This window comes from Mustela putorius, unplaced genomic scaffold (assembly GCF_011764305.1).
Source record: "Mustela putorius furo isolate JIRA1106 unplaced genomic scaffold, ASM1176430v1.1 tig00003871_pilon_pilon_pilon, whole genome shotgun sequence".
NCBI classification, from domain to species: Eukaryota; Metazoa; Chordata; class Mammalia; order Carnivora; family Mustelidae; genus Mustela; species Mustela putorius.
Genome location: NW_025422023.1, coordinates 12,041,928 through 12,056,070, shown reverse-complemented (window position 1 = coordinate 12,056,070; position 14,143 = coordinate 12,041,928). Strand labels below are relative to the sequence as shown.

General features: G+C 37.7%; 1 long non-coding RNA gene across 2 annotated transcripts in view; it reads right to left on the bottom strand.

Moving 5' to 3' along the window:
• Positions 1-4,817: 4,817 nt before the first annotated feature.
• LOC101674778 overlaps positions 4,818-14,143 on the bottom strand; it is an 88,959-nt gene continuing 79,633 nt past the window's right edge. For both annotated transcript variants that reach the window (XR_001178731.2, XR_006602625.1), the window contains exons 2-3: positions 7,482-7,547; positions 4,818-5,006 (exon numbers count right to left, since the gene is read on the bottom strand). This is a non-coding gene — a long non-coding RNA (uncharacterized LOC101674778). The remainder of the gene's footprint in view (positions 5,007-7,481; positions 7,548-14,143) is intronic.

Genomic DNA, 14,143 nt, shown 5'->3' with positions numbered 1-14,143 from the left:
TAGATGGATGTCACAACAAGGTAGGTGGATGTCACATGAAGGGGTTGAGAATTTGAAGAAGAGATTAGATTATTATAAAGATCTTTCTGGAAAGGAGAGAGTGGATGAGAATAAACCACAAGGCAAAGAAGCCAGCTAACATTGTGGTGTTTCTCTTAGTAAATTTAGTATTTTAAGTGGCTATAGTAACCTCTCTTCCCACAACTCCTATGTTCCTTTTGCAAACTCACAAGTACAACATCTTAAAGCAGACCTGACTCTTTTGACTGCCAAATATTAAGAACCAACAGTTAAACCTTTGTTAGCTTTCATGGGCTAAGGTTCGTTTGTGACATTATTCCCTTCTATATCACCTTTTCATATTATTAGAAAGCATTAAAAATTGCCTAATTAGTAAGAATGTTAAAACAGAACTTTAAAGTATCTCTTGATCAGTTGAGGAGTATCTTCACTGTGCAAGTTGCCATTACATTGCTAAATAAATGAATGAAAGCAGAAGTGAGGTTAGGATAACAATTAGACAGATGCAGATGACTGAAGAGGTAAAACAAGCATGGGGATAGGAGTCATAGATAATGAGATAGGGTTGGTAGAACTGAGAGCAACAGGATGTCTCAAAAAATTTAATAGAAGATAATGATCAAAGCGAAGAGGTCCCTGTGTGCAGAAGGCAACCTACACAGGCCTATGTTCTGCAGTAAAAGATTCGTTTTCCCCTCCAGTGACCAGGTTCCTTTCCTGTCCCAGTGTAGACTATAGCCAGGAGGAGGATGAGGACCAAGTGTACTCATGACCTTTTCTTGCTAAAGCCCATAGAAGAAACCATAGTATACATCATGCTTTAGTTCCCGGATCAACCCTCAAGTTCTGTTTTAACAAATATTGTGGCTGAAACCTTATGGAAAGAGGAACTAAGGCTGGTGGTGATGTGAGGAGGGACAGGAATGGTAGGAAGGGAAAGAGAAGGGAGGAGGAAGCAGCAAACAAGAGGAGGAGGAAGAGGGAACTCGGGAAAGTCTGTAAGGCAGTGAAAGAAGATAGATCAGCTCTAAAAAAAATAATAAATTGAACTAATTCCAATTGTTGACTGGTTTAAATGAGACATGTGGGTCAGCCAGGGTTCTAAACACTCTTTATAGCAATTATTCTAATCATTGTGGAATATTTGTTGAATTAAAATCATTTAAATATGGGGCACCTGGGTAGCTCAGTTGGTTAAGCATCTGCCTTCAGCTCAGCTCGTGATCCCAGGGTTCTGGGATCAAGAGCCCCATGTAGGGCTCCTTGCTCAGTGGGAAGCCTGCTTCTCCTTCTGCCTGCTGCTTTCCCTGATTATTCTCTCTCTGTCTTTCTTTTTCTATCAAATAAACAAATAAATTCTTAAAAAAAATCATTTAAATAAACATTTGTTTTACAGGGGAGAGGAGGAGGGAGAAAAGGTCGGGCTGCCAAGAATAAAAAGGAGCCACTGCAAAGAGAGATGATGGCAATGTTAAAACATCATTGCTCTAAAATAAGGAAGCAAATCACCTGTAACAGATAAGGTGAAACCAGGAAGTTTGGAAGACAAATATGAGGGCTTAGAGAAGCTGCACTGCCTGTGTTAGTGAAGACATTTAAGACACCACAGAGGAAGTGCAAAAATTAAACTCTTCTCTTTAGCAAGCATAGCTATAGTGATGCCTGATGCCTCTGCTGGGATTTCAGTCCTTTGGGATACTGTAGACCTGAGACATGTAATTATTTTGGCACTGTTTCCTTTTGTATCTTATGAGATTTAAAAAACTAATATTTAACTATAACTTTGTTTAGTAAGAGCAGAGTTGGCCATGGCTTCAAAATATACACGAGTCTGTTTCTGAAAGGATACATAGTAAGCTATTGACAGCCCAGCCTGTGGGAGTGGGGTTGACGTCACATATTTTGTACTTTATTCTAAAGTTAATTTTTAAAAGTTAACATGTTAAGCAATTTTGTTCTTTCTTCACTATCCTGTCCTGTCATACCTGAAGGTTTTCTTGAAATTGCAAAATGGATACATGCCTGTTGTAAGATTCTATGGTGATTTACTTAATCAGTTCCTACTGACACATTTTTACATGGTTTTAATTTTTTTTGCAATGACAAATGCCTTAAGGTGACCATGTTCATATGTTTCATGTTTCTGTATTACCATAGGATAGCTTCATAGAAGTGAATTGCTGTGTTAAAGTGATGATGTACTTTAATTTTGAGAAACATTGTTAAAGAACTTGCTGAAATGTAGTGATTTATACTTCGACAAAAGGGTACAATTGTGCTGATTTTCCCTTACTCTCACCAATACTGAATGTAATTATTATTCTTCATCTTGGCCTGTCTTGTAAGTAAAATTAATTTCTTCTTGTTTAAGTTGGACTTATTGGTGAGGTTGGGAACAGTTTCATATGCTTAGCAGTTTTTTTTTTAATCTATTTGTAATAGCTCTCTCTCTAAAATGATAATTACCCTCTACCACATATGCTGAAAATATTTTCTTCCACTTTGTGGTATCTTTTACCTTTGTTTACATAAAAGTATTATTTTCATATACAAATTCTATGGTTTTATGAAGTCAAATGTATCAATCCTTTTTTTAGGGCCTCCAGTTTTATATCATGATTAGAAAGAATTATAGAAATATTTTCATTGACATCACTGCCACTTTATTGGTGAAGAGTGGGGACTCAAAAACTGGTTTCAAAATCCATAGGACTATTTTACAGCGCTAGGTAATCAAGTTGACAGAAAATATTAGCCACCTTAAAATTATTAAAAGACACCTTTTCTGGAGAAAATACTTACTGACTTTCTTTGACATGAAGTTTTGGTCTAATATAGCAACTGTAGAAAAAAAGGGCATTTTATATTAAAATAGAATTTAATCTTCTCAAATAGGAGCTAGAATTATATTTTAAAATGTCACTTTATTTGAACTCAGGTGTTGGCTCTGTGATTCTTTGGAATCTACATGGTAGCCACATACCTCCTGGATAACTTGTATGGGTGTATTTGAATAAAAAAAAATGTGATTTTCTTCAGTGGAAAAATAGCTAATTAAGTTGCTATCAATTCTCAGTCATTGACAGAGAAGAGCCAATAATTGATTTCGGAAGGGAAGGAGAATATTATATAAGTTGGCACTGATTTTTTAAAAAAAATTTTATTTTATTTAATCTGTCTCCTGATGATTAACACAGAAATTCCTCCAGCAATTGTGGACTCTTTTATAAATGTGTCATAATTTACATCTTGCCAGGAGCAGCTTCAACTCAAACATGTGTGTAATTTACTCATCTGGCCTATTTCCATCACATCAACACTCTCAATCCAGACTCTTTTACACAAGTGATATGCTCCATGCTGAGAATATGTGCCCCTTTCCCAGAAAAAGTGACCTATCATGTAAAGAATACCAAAAAGAATGCCATAGGATAGGTTTCATACTTCATTTCTTTCTTTTTTTTTAATTTTTTATTTTTTATAAACATATATTTTTATCCCCAGGGGTACAGGTCTGTGAATCACCAGGTTTACACACTTCACAGCACTCACCAAAGCACACACCCTCCCCAATGTCCATAATCCGACCCCCTTCTCCCAACTCCCCTCCCCCCAGCAACCCTCAGTTTGTTTTGTGAGATTAAGAGTCACTTATGGTTTGTTCTTTTAACCTGTGAATATATCTTTATTGTGAAAAATTCAACAAAAATATATGTAGAAGAAAGAGTTAATTCTTCACTGTCCCTCAACTCTTCCCTCCACGAAAAGTAATGGTTTTTTTAAAATTTTTTTATTTTCAGCATAACAGTATTCATTATTTTTGCACCACACCCAGTGCTCCATGCAATCCGTGCCCTCTCTAATACCCACCACCTGGTTCCCCCAACCTCCCACCCCACCACTTCAAACCCCTCAGATTGTTTTTCAGAGTCCATAGTCTCTCATGGTTCACCTCCCCTTCCAATTTCCCCCAACTCCCTTCTCCTCTCTAATTCCCCATGTCCTCCATGCTATTTGTTATGCTCCACAAATAACTGAAACCATATGATAATTGACTCTCTCTGCTTGACTTATTTCACTCAGCATAATCTCTTCCAGTCCCGTCCATGTTGATACAAAAGTTGGGTATTCCTCCTTTCTGATGGAGGCATAATACTCCATAGTGTATGTGGACCACATCTTCCTTATCCATTTATCCATTGAAGGGCATCTTGGTTCTTTCCAGTTTGGTGACTGTGGCCATTGCTGCTATAAACATTGGGGTACAGATGGCCCTTCTTTTCACTACATCTGTATCTTTGGAGTAAATACCCAGTAGTGCAATGGCAGGGTCATAGGGAAGCTCTATTTTTAATTTCTTGAGGAATCTCCACACTGTTCTCCAAAGAGTGCACCAACTTGCATTCCCACCAACAGTGTAAGAAGGATCTCCCTTTCTCCACACCCCCTCCAACAAATGTTGTTTCCTGTCTTACTAATTCTGGCCATTCTAACTGATGTAAGGTGGTATCTCAATGTGGTTTTAATTTGAATCTCCCTGAGGGCTAGTGATGATGAACATTTTTTCATGTGTCTGATAGCCATTTGTATGTCTTCATTGGAGAAGTGTCTATTCATATCTTCTGCCCATTTTTTGATATGCTTGTCTGTTTTGTGTGTGTTGAGTTTGAAGAGTTCTTTATAGATCCTGGATATCAACCTTTTGTCTGTACTGTCATTTGCAAATATCTTCTCCCATTCTGTGGGTTGCCTCTTTGTTTTCTTGACTGTTTCCTTTGCTGTGTAGAAGCTTTTGATTTTGATGAAGTCCCAAAAGTTCATACTTCATTTTTAATCACTGATTTCAGATTCTTACCCCTTATACAGCTTTTTCTTCTTCCTATTTTTTAAACTATTAGAGTTATGCACAAACAACTCAGTTTATAAATTGAATTTTAGTTCCTTTCTATTTATATTTCTTCTTCTCTAGTAGAGACACGAATGATCTGTGAAATGACCAAAATATGAGTATTAATGGGTAAAGAAGAAAAAAATAATTCAGCGACCATATACACCAAAAATCCCTCTCTGAACAATAAGCACTTGGACATGGAACCATATTAAAATTTCCCAGTAAAAGACATGTAATTTGGCTTCAACGTAGTGCTTATTTTTATTAGTAGTAACATTTACATGATTGTTAAAGGGCTTCTTTTCTATTGTGCATGGGAATGTTGGGCTGAAGAAAAGCAGATAGACATATTAATAGCATTGGGCCTATAAGGTGGTAGGTTGCAGTTTTAGGAATATAATCTGCTAAAAATATATTCCACGCCTTTCAACGCACTCTACCTTGCAAGGCTTCCCGGCATAGATTTTGGGATAGGGTATGGAATGATAGGGAGGAAAGCTTATGATTAATAGATAAAGCTACAAAAATACTGGATCACAAAGGGCCTTCCAGAAAGCCATAATAATGGAGCCAAAGGGACTGAACTGGGACCAATGCTCAGTTGCCATTATTCATCAACATTTGCCAATCACCTACGAAGCCTAGGCTGTGGAACAAGGTTCCGGGGACCAGCAATAAATATGAGATTACTGTACCTTCCACCCAGTTTATTGTGTAGTAGAGAGCTGGGAACCTAGGAGGAGGTAGCAGGAGTAGTGGCAAATATGGTTGGTCACAAAGACAGAATGAAGCATGATAAGAATTGGGAAAATATGCTTCAGGTTCAAGGCCCTCTTAAGTGTCAATGTTTCCTTTATACAATGTGGTCTTATGAAGCTGAGGACACACAGTCAATGGCTGAAAGACAGAGATTATAGCTAAGGCATAGTCCTGGAGTACAGGTTCTTAAATTCAGGTTGTACTACATGAAATACGCATGGACCACCATATTACAAGATAGTATGTGACCCATGCCATTGGATAGGCAATGAAAATTTACTCTCACTACACTGGCTATATCCCATTGTCTTCAATACCCACTGTTCCTTTCTTGATAAGGTTGCCTTGCCCTCAACTGCCAAGTCAGAGAAGCAATAAAAGGCTTTTTTGTTGGTGTGGCCAGTGTTTGGACTTACAGTGTATCCCAGAAACAAATCACTTAGCCTATAACCTGGTAGATAATATATGATGCAGTCTGACCTAAAAATACAAATTTACCCCTAGGTTCATTTTTTCAATGGAATTGAGTTTAGAGCCACTAAGAGAACAAAGTGATTAGCATGGGGAAGCAAAGTGAAGTCACAATTCAGAGCATTGAGAAGGGACTGTGCAGTTCATGAAATAAACAGAAGTAGGGGAATCAGTTTAATAGAGAAGCTGAGGGCTCCCACACATGTTGCGGTGCAGGGAGTTCCTTGGGTACCCCTCATGCATCTGATTTTGAAAGATGACTTACCAGTGCAGGATGGTGAGAACGGATTTGGAAAAATAGTGAACACCTTAACTGGTTCAGGAAAGAATAGAAGGGAAATTTAAAGCAGTAAATATAATCGACTATTTTAAGTAGTTTTGATGTGAGGGGAGAGAAATGGTATAGTGATGAGAGGGAAAAGTGGAGTCCGGAGAGGAAGTTTTTTTAAGATGGGGAAAGAAGCATATTTTGATGTTGGTAATGAGGATTCCATAGAGAGGGAAACAATTATGTGGGAGAAAAGAGATGGAGTCCTGGAGTTGTGATTTCCTTGAACAAGTGAGAGGAGTTTCTAGAGCTGGTTGATAAATGTAGTTCATCCTTTGTCCCAGAAAGAAGGCAGACAATGTGTGCCAGTTGTGTCAACTTCAATGGCTGTGGCAATGAGAGCTTGTGGAAGTTCTCTTCTGGTTGCTTTTATTTTCTCAGCGAAACTGCAAACAGGGCAAGCAACTTGAGCATAAAGAAAGGCTAGCAGGTGTAGGGAATTTGGAGAGAGAGAGCAAGTATGAAATGGGTGAAAGAAGGAAGGCTCTGCAGATATGTGGTGGCAGCATAGCATGCAGGATCCATGTGATGGTCGAGGACTATGAATTTAAAGTGAAATCAGTCAAGGTCAGCTGCATCATGGGTCTGGAGTCAATATAAATTCAGGTTACTATTATTGAGGTTGGTCAAGAGGGCCTAGAGAGAGAGAGCTAGATATGGGGAAATAGGGGGTATTAAAAGGAATGGTTACTGTTAATTGACAATGGAACTTAACCTCATCAGAGGCCATGAGGGAGTAAAAGAAATACAAAGGTGATAGGTGGGGGGCCCTGGTTGTAGGAATGAGTGGTTAAGGTAAGTGAAAGGATAAGGTCCCTGGAAGGCAGGAGGTCAATGACCAGTTTTCACATTCTGTTAAAATTACCTGTGTGTGTGTCTTTCTCTCACTATATTAGAGTTTCTCAACCTTGGCACTATTGACATTTTGAACTGGATGATTTTTGGAGGCTTGAGGGGAACTGTTCTGTTTATATTGTAGGATGTTTAGCAATGTACCTGGGTTCTACTCACTTGATGCCAGTAGCACTGTCCCAGTGGTGATAATCAAAAATGTCTCCAGACATTACCAAATGTCTCCTGGAAGACAAAATTAGTTTTGGATGAGAATCATCCAAAATCCTGAGCAATAGAATCTTTCACATAGTTTATATCTTACTCATTATTATATTCCCAGTGTTTAAAAAAATACTTGGATACATAATGAAAACTCAACAGTTGTGTGATATCCTGAAGACTTTTAGTAATAGTGAGTAAGGTACTGTGTTGAAGTTATCCAAGATCACCTCTAGGTTTGGTGATTTGATAGGAGAACTCATAAGAGTCAACATATAATCATATTCATGGCTATGATTACTACAAATGGCACAAACTGCAATCAGCAGAGGGAAAAGGCATGTGGGGCAAAGTCTGGGGGAAACCAGGTATAAGTTTCAAAGAATCCTCTCCCAGTGGAGTCACACGGGTTGCACTAAATTCCCCCAGCAACAAGTTGTGACAACTCTTTTTGGTAGTGGCTGTCATCCAAAAAAGTTTGTTTGAAACTCAGTGCTCAGGGTTTTGTTAGCTGGTCATGTAGGCATCCTCTGAGCGGCACATAGATATCAGACTCTCAGAGTGAAAAAAGGTGTTTAGGGTAAACCATATTGATTGCACAATTTAGGCACAGTGAGCCACTTTCATCAGTTCTAGGAATGGTGGGAACCCTATACCCCAAAATCCAAGTTCTCAGACAAGATCAAGGGTCAACCTTGTTGTAACAGATCTCTTACTTTCAAAGGCTAGAAGTCAGATCTGCCATTTTAACTCTGCTGCTCTGATTTATATTACATATCCCATAGAGAAACAATACAATTTCCACTTAATCCCTGTTTTCAAAATTCCTAATCCCCTGTCCAAGTTCCTCATTTTCCACCTTTTTTTTTTAATGCCAATTTGGAAAAAAAAATAAAAAAAAGAAGTCTCTGATACAACATCACACAGCCCTGCATTCCCCTATTTCATTAGGAAGCTTTTCAGGATCATTTATTTTTTATAAGGAATGATGTCAGGAGATCCAAAATTCTCTAATACTACCTTCAAACTGTCAGGAAAACAAAGTATTTTCCATATTAATTCCTACTGGAAAAAAAAAAGAGGGGCTTTTATTTGTGTAATCTTTAAGCAACCTTTTGTATACTCTGTCATAGCTGCTTCAGTATTAGAGCAAAATACACTTAATAGAATAAACTTTTTCTTGAAAACAGGGCTTACTGTAGCAACAATATCATCACTAGCTGTTTGATCTGTTGACCAGATTTTTAAAAAGTTGTCCAATTACTTAAAGCTCTGTCTCAAAAAAAGAAATAATCCATATGCTAATTTATAATCTTCATAAGTATGAAGAATTTTTTGTTGTTGTTGTTTTTTATTAAAGGTTACTCCCTATAGACCACAGCAGAGAACAGAGAGGCTGTAGGAATGAGAAATGCCAAGCTGCTCTCTGACTCCCCTTGCTCAATTAAAATACCCTCTTAAAGAAGCTCTAATAAAAATTAATATGTAGTTCTACTAAAATGCTTCCGCACAGCCAAGGAAGCCATTAACAAAATGAAAAAGACAACCTACCTAGTGGGGGGAAATATTTACAAATCATATATCTGATAAGGGGTTAATATCCAAAATATATGAAAAATTCATACAACTCAATAGCAAGAAACCCCAGTCTGATTAAAAAATGGACAGAGGATTTGAATAGGCATTTTTCCAAAGGAGATACACAGATGGCCAACAGGTACTTGAACAGATGCTCAATGTCACTGCTCAGGTAGGTGTAAATCAAAAACCACAGTGAAATACCACTTTATACCTGTCAGAATGGCTATTATAAAAAAGACAAGAATTAACAAGTAATGGTGAAGATGTGGAGGAAAGAGAATACTGGTACACTAGCGGTGGGGATATAAATTCATACAGCCACTATGGAAAATAATATGTGGAAATTCCTCAAAAAATTAAAAATAGAACTACTATATGATCCAGCAATTCTGTATCTGGGTATTTGTCTGAAGAAAAGGAAAACACTAATTCAAAAAGATATGTGCACTCCTACCTTCATTATTTAGAATAGCCAAGAATGGAAACAATGTAAGTGTCTGTTATGAATGAATAACGGCTAAAGAAATTATTTTTATATATGTATATATATATATAATGTACAGCACAGTGAGTATAGTTAATAGTTTATTGCGTATTTGAAAGTTGCTATGAGAAAAGTTCTCATCACAAGAAAAAGATTGTAACTGTATGATGACAGATGTTAACTAGACTTATGATAATTTTGCAATATATACAAAAGCCAAATGATTATATTGTACACCTAAAATATATTTTATGTCAATTATACCTCAATAAAAAAGCTGAAAACTAGAAAAATGAAATTAATAAGATATGAGTAATAATATGTGTTTTGAGTAAATTTCGAAATATTTTTATATTTTATACTTTGTATAAATTTATACTTTTTAAAAATATTTTATTTATTTGTTTGACGCAGCAAAAGAGGGAACACAAGCAGGAGGAGTGGGAGAGGGAGAAGCAGGCTTCCGACTCAGCAGGGAGCCCAATGTGGTGCTTGATCCCAGGACCCCGGGATCATGACTTGAGCCGAAGGCAGGTGCCCAAAAACTGAGTCACCCAGGTGCCCCGATAAATTTATACTTTTAAAACAGTAACATGGAGGACGTTGGGAAATGGAGAGGAGAAGCGAGTTGGGGGAAATAGGAAGGGGAGACAAACCATAAGATACTGTGGACTCTGAGAAATAAACTGAGGGTTTTGGAGGGTAGGGGGTGGGGGGGTGGGTTTGTCTGGTGGTGGGGATCACGGAGGGCGTGTATTACATGGAGCACTGGATGTGGTGCATAAACAATGAATTTTGGAACACAAATAAAATAGAATAAAATAAAATTTAAAAATAATAATATAAAACAGTAATTCATTTGGAACCTCTATAGTCATTAACAGCATGAAATCAGATCATGATTAAAGTCCTAGATCCTTTCCCTAGTAACCATGACCTCTGGGAAGTAACAATTTCTCTAAGCTTTAATTCCCTCGTCTATAGAGTAATAATAATATCTACATCTTTTGAGTAGTAAAAGAAATAATGCACATAGTTTGTCCTCATGGTATTAGCCCATAGCACATTCTTAATAAATTTCCTCTCTTGTTTTAGTGACACACTATTTAATACTGCTATTTAACTATCCATGCATTCACTCAAAAAGTTTCATTTGACACTAGACCTTGCTCCACTTAGTAAGAACATAATCAATGAGCATGACAGCCCTGGCTTCTATCCTCACAGTGCTAAGAACCTAACAGGGAATTACGTATGTAATTATAACTAGATAACTACTAGAATAAGCAGGAGTAACAAAGTAATCAAAGCATAACCCACAAATTACTGAGATACATTACTGTGTTCGATACTGGCTTTTGGAATTTCTAAATTAGAGTACAGGGTGTATGAATCTATTCCATTTTGTAAAGTAAATCTTATAGATGACTAATTATGTTGTTAAAAATAATCCTATAGGTGACTAATTGTGTTGTTGACCAGGTGAAAGATGGTTACCAATTTATTCACAGTGTTGGCAGGATGAAGAGATGATACTATGTACATTTTCCCCTACATTCACAGATTGGGTTAAACATGTTACTTTTGAGATTTCTGAGAAATTTTTAATTAGGAAAAATCATATTTCTATATAGGAAGATTCCTTTAAAGACTACTACAATAGTCCACATAAGAAATGATGCCTATCTGACCAAGGTATTGGAGGAAGAGAAGAAAGAATAAAGAAGATGATTCTAAGTTACCATGTTTAAACCTTGTAACTGGTAAGAGGCGGCCATGAGAAAGAAGAGTCAGGGCACCTTCTAGATCACTGGCTGAGGTAAGTGAATATACGTAGCTAACCAGAGAACATAATAAAGAGATGGGATGTCAAAACTGAGAAGTTACGGTTTGACCTTTGAATATGTTGACATATAGGCCCCTATAGGACATCAGAGAGGAGAAAGCGTTTGACAAGAGAGTCTCTTTCAGGAGAGATGCAGAGATTGCAGATAAATATTGACAGGAAAGTCAGCCTATCGTTTGTTTATCTACCACTTGCTGAGTGCCAAGCACCTGCTGGGACTGTCAATGCTGGTTTGTCTCCTGCCCTCCATTCACTCCTCCACTTAGCCCCTGACTTCTGTGTCATTACAAATAACTTCAACTAACTCCACAATCTCAATTTCGAGCTTTTCCTGCTCTGCTCACCAGCTCCGATCATTCTAGTTTCCTCTGTTCAGAACCTTGACTTCAGATGTTCCTTTGCCTCATCAGAACCTATAATCTACAACAGTTTCACTGTCAATTCTTAGCCCCCTCACATTCTCACTTTCCCTCTTATTTAACTTAAATTCTAACCCCCTTTCCCTTGATGACTCCTGCAGAGCCTGATTTTCTCAGTCATCTCCCTTGCAGGTAGGGGTTTTCATGTGACTCATTTCTGTCCCATAAACTGTTAATAGAAAACCTGGTGGGGCAAGTGTGGGTAAAGGCGATGGTTTTGGGAAATCTCCACCCACCCCTTTGTCCTGACATTAATGAGTCTATGATGGCTAAAGCCTTGGCAGCCATGATTCAACCATGAATGAAAAACCACGAGAAAGAACTGTCCAGATGCAGGTCAGCGTGGATACACTGGAGCAGCTGAAGCAAAGGTAGCAACTGCATTCCTTTGGATATCTTTTCATGCAAAATGCAATCCCCAATCAAGGCAGAGAACATTCCTAAGTATTATGCCCGAGTAAGAATGATGGGAGCTTTGATGAATCTGTGTCCTTTACAGTGTTTTGTGCTGTTCTGAATGTTTTCTGCTATAAGCAATGGTGAAAGTTGATGTTTAAACAAAGGAAAAACCACTTTAGATCTGTATTATAGAAAGAGATCGGAGTTGGATATATGGAAGTTTAAAGAGGACAACATTTTCCTTCCTACATAACTCTTCCTTTCTCATTCTATGTGGTCTTGGTGAGGGTCAAACACCCCTCCTGACTGCATGGCCCTAGTAATTAGCCCAGGGAATGAAATGTGAACCAAGGAAGGTCAATCAGAATCCATCATTAGGATTGTTCTAGTCAGCACTAGGGAGAAGGCTTAGCTCCAGTTCTGGGACAAGAAAGTCCTAGTCACTCAGGCCATCTAATTCACTATTATAGGGTGAGGAGGCAGACACAGATAGAGTTTGTAATGCAAATGTCTATTAGGGATCAACCCCAGAAAAAGGATTGAAGACACATAGTTGGGCAAAGAGAGGAGTAGATTGAGATGCAGGCTTGACAAGGCTTCAGCCAACCTGGCAAGAAGCTCTGGTGTGAGGAAAGCCCAGCAGTGTCCTGCATAGGTTCCAGATGGCTGGTCAGCTTCATTCAGTCACCAGATGCATGCGTGACTTTGGGTGAGGTGGCTCTCTGTAGCTGATAAAGATACTAAGGGAACTGACAACTAGAGGCTGTTGGCTCTTTGCATTTCCCACAGTTAACAGCAAGTCTTTCTGGAAGAGGGATTTGGCCAGTATGTCTCCATGTCTATAATACCCACCATATGGAGAAAATCTGACTGCAATAGGTGATAACGGGGCCAGAACATGGACAAAACCACTGCTGAGGGATGGAAAAAGAAATTTAATCTTAGGCTTGAGTATATGGACCCAGTTGCACCTGAAGGCAGAACTACCCTTGTCATTCTTAATTACTTGAGCCAGTCAATTCCCTTTTCTGACCTAGCCACTTGAGCCATGTCAGTCAGGGTTGAAACAGTTCTGTTTAAGACAATAATTGATTTGAAGAGTAAAGAGAACTTTATAGAAGTTGGGAGAATTGATGAGAGACTAAGATAGTAGCAATGGAGATGTACAAATGTTACATGGAATAATGGCAGGCTAAAATGACGAGTATAATGCAAGAACCAAGGAGAAAAAGGATCCTCAGATGAACTTGTTAACATTTGGTTTGGGTGATATAGGAAGATAGTGAAGCTACTTATGGAGCTAGGGAATAAAGGGAGAGGTGGAAAGTGGGAAGAATTTAATGTAACATACTATATTCCAAGTGCATATAATGTACTTACTGAAAAATCTAGAATGCTAAAAAACTTTCAATAAAAATATTACTACTAATAGGCAGGAAAACTTAAAACAGTTGGGCATCTGAAGAATTTTTCTGCTTGGAAGAGTTGTTCATGAAACCAAATTAAAATTGAAAATTTGCTTGAGTCAGGATAAGTTAGTTAAATAGTGCTTTTTAATTATCATGAAGCTGTGACACTCATTTTGACTACAATGACAAATCACCAAGAAAACTTGAATGGGTTTCCAGTTGGTCAGAGCAAAAATCTGGAAAATACCTCTGTTTTTATCCCCAAGACCCAACACAGAGTCCCTATTTTTTTGTCTTACGTAATCATTTCAGGACATGTTATAAATTTCAAGCTTATACTCTATATATTTAAGAAAGTTATGTTTTGACAGTATCAAAGGATTTGCCCTTTTGCCTCATAAGATAAACTATATGAAATAGCCTTATGAGATAGATTACTATGGAAATAAATATTATTCACATAAATCTTTATTTACAGAAAA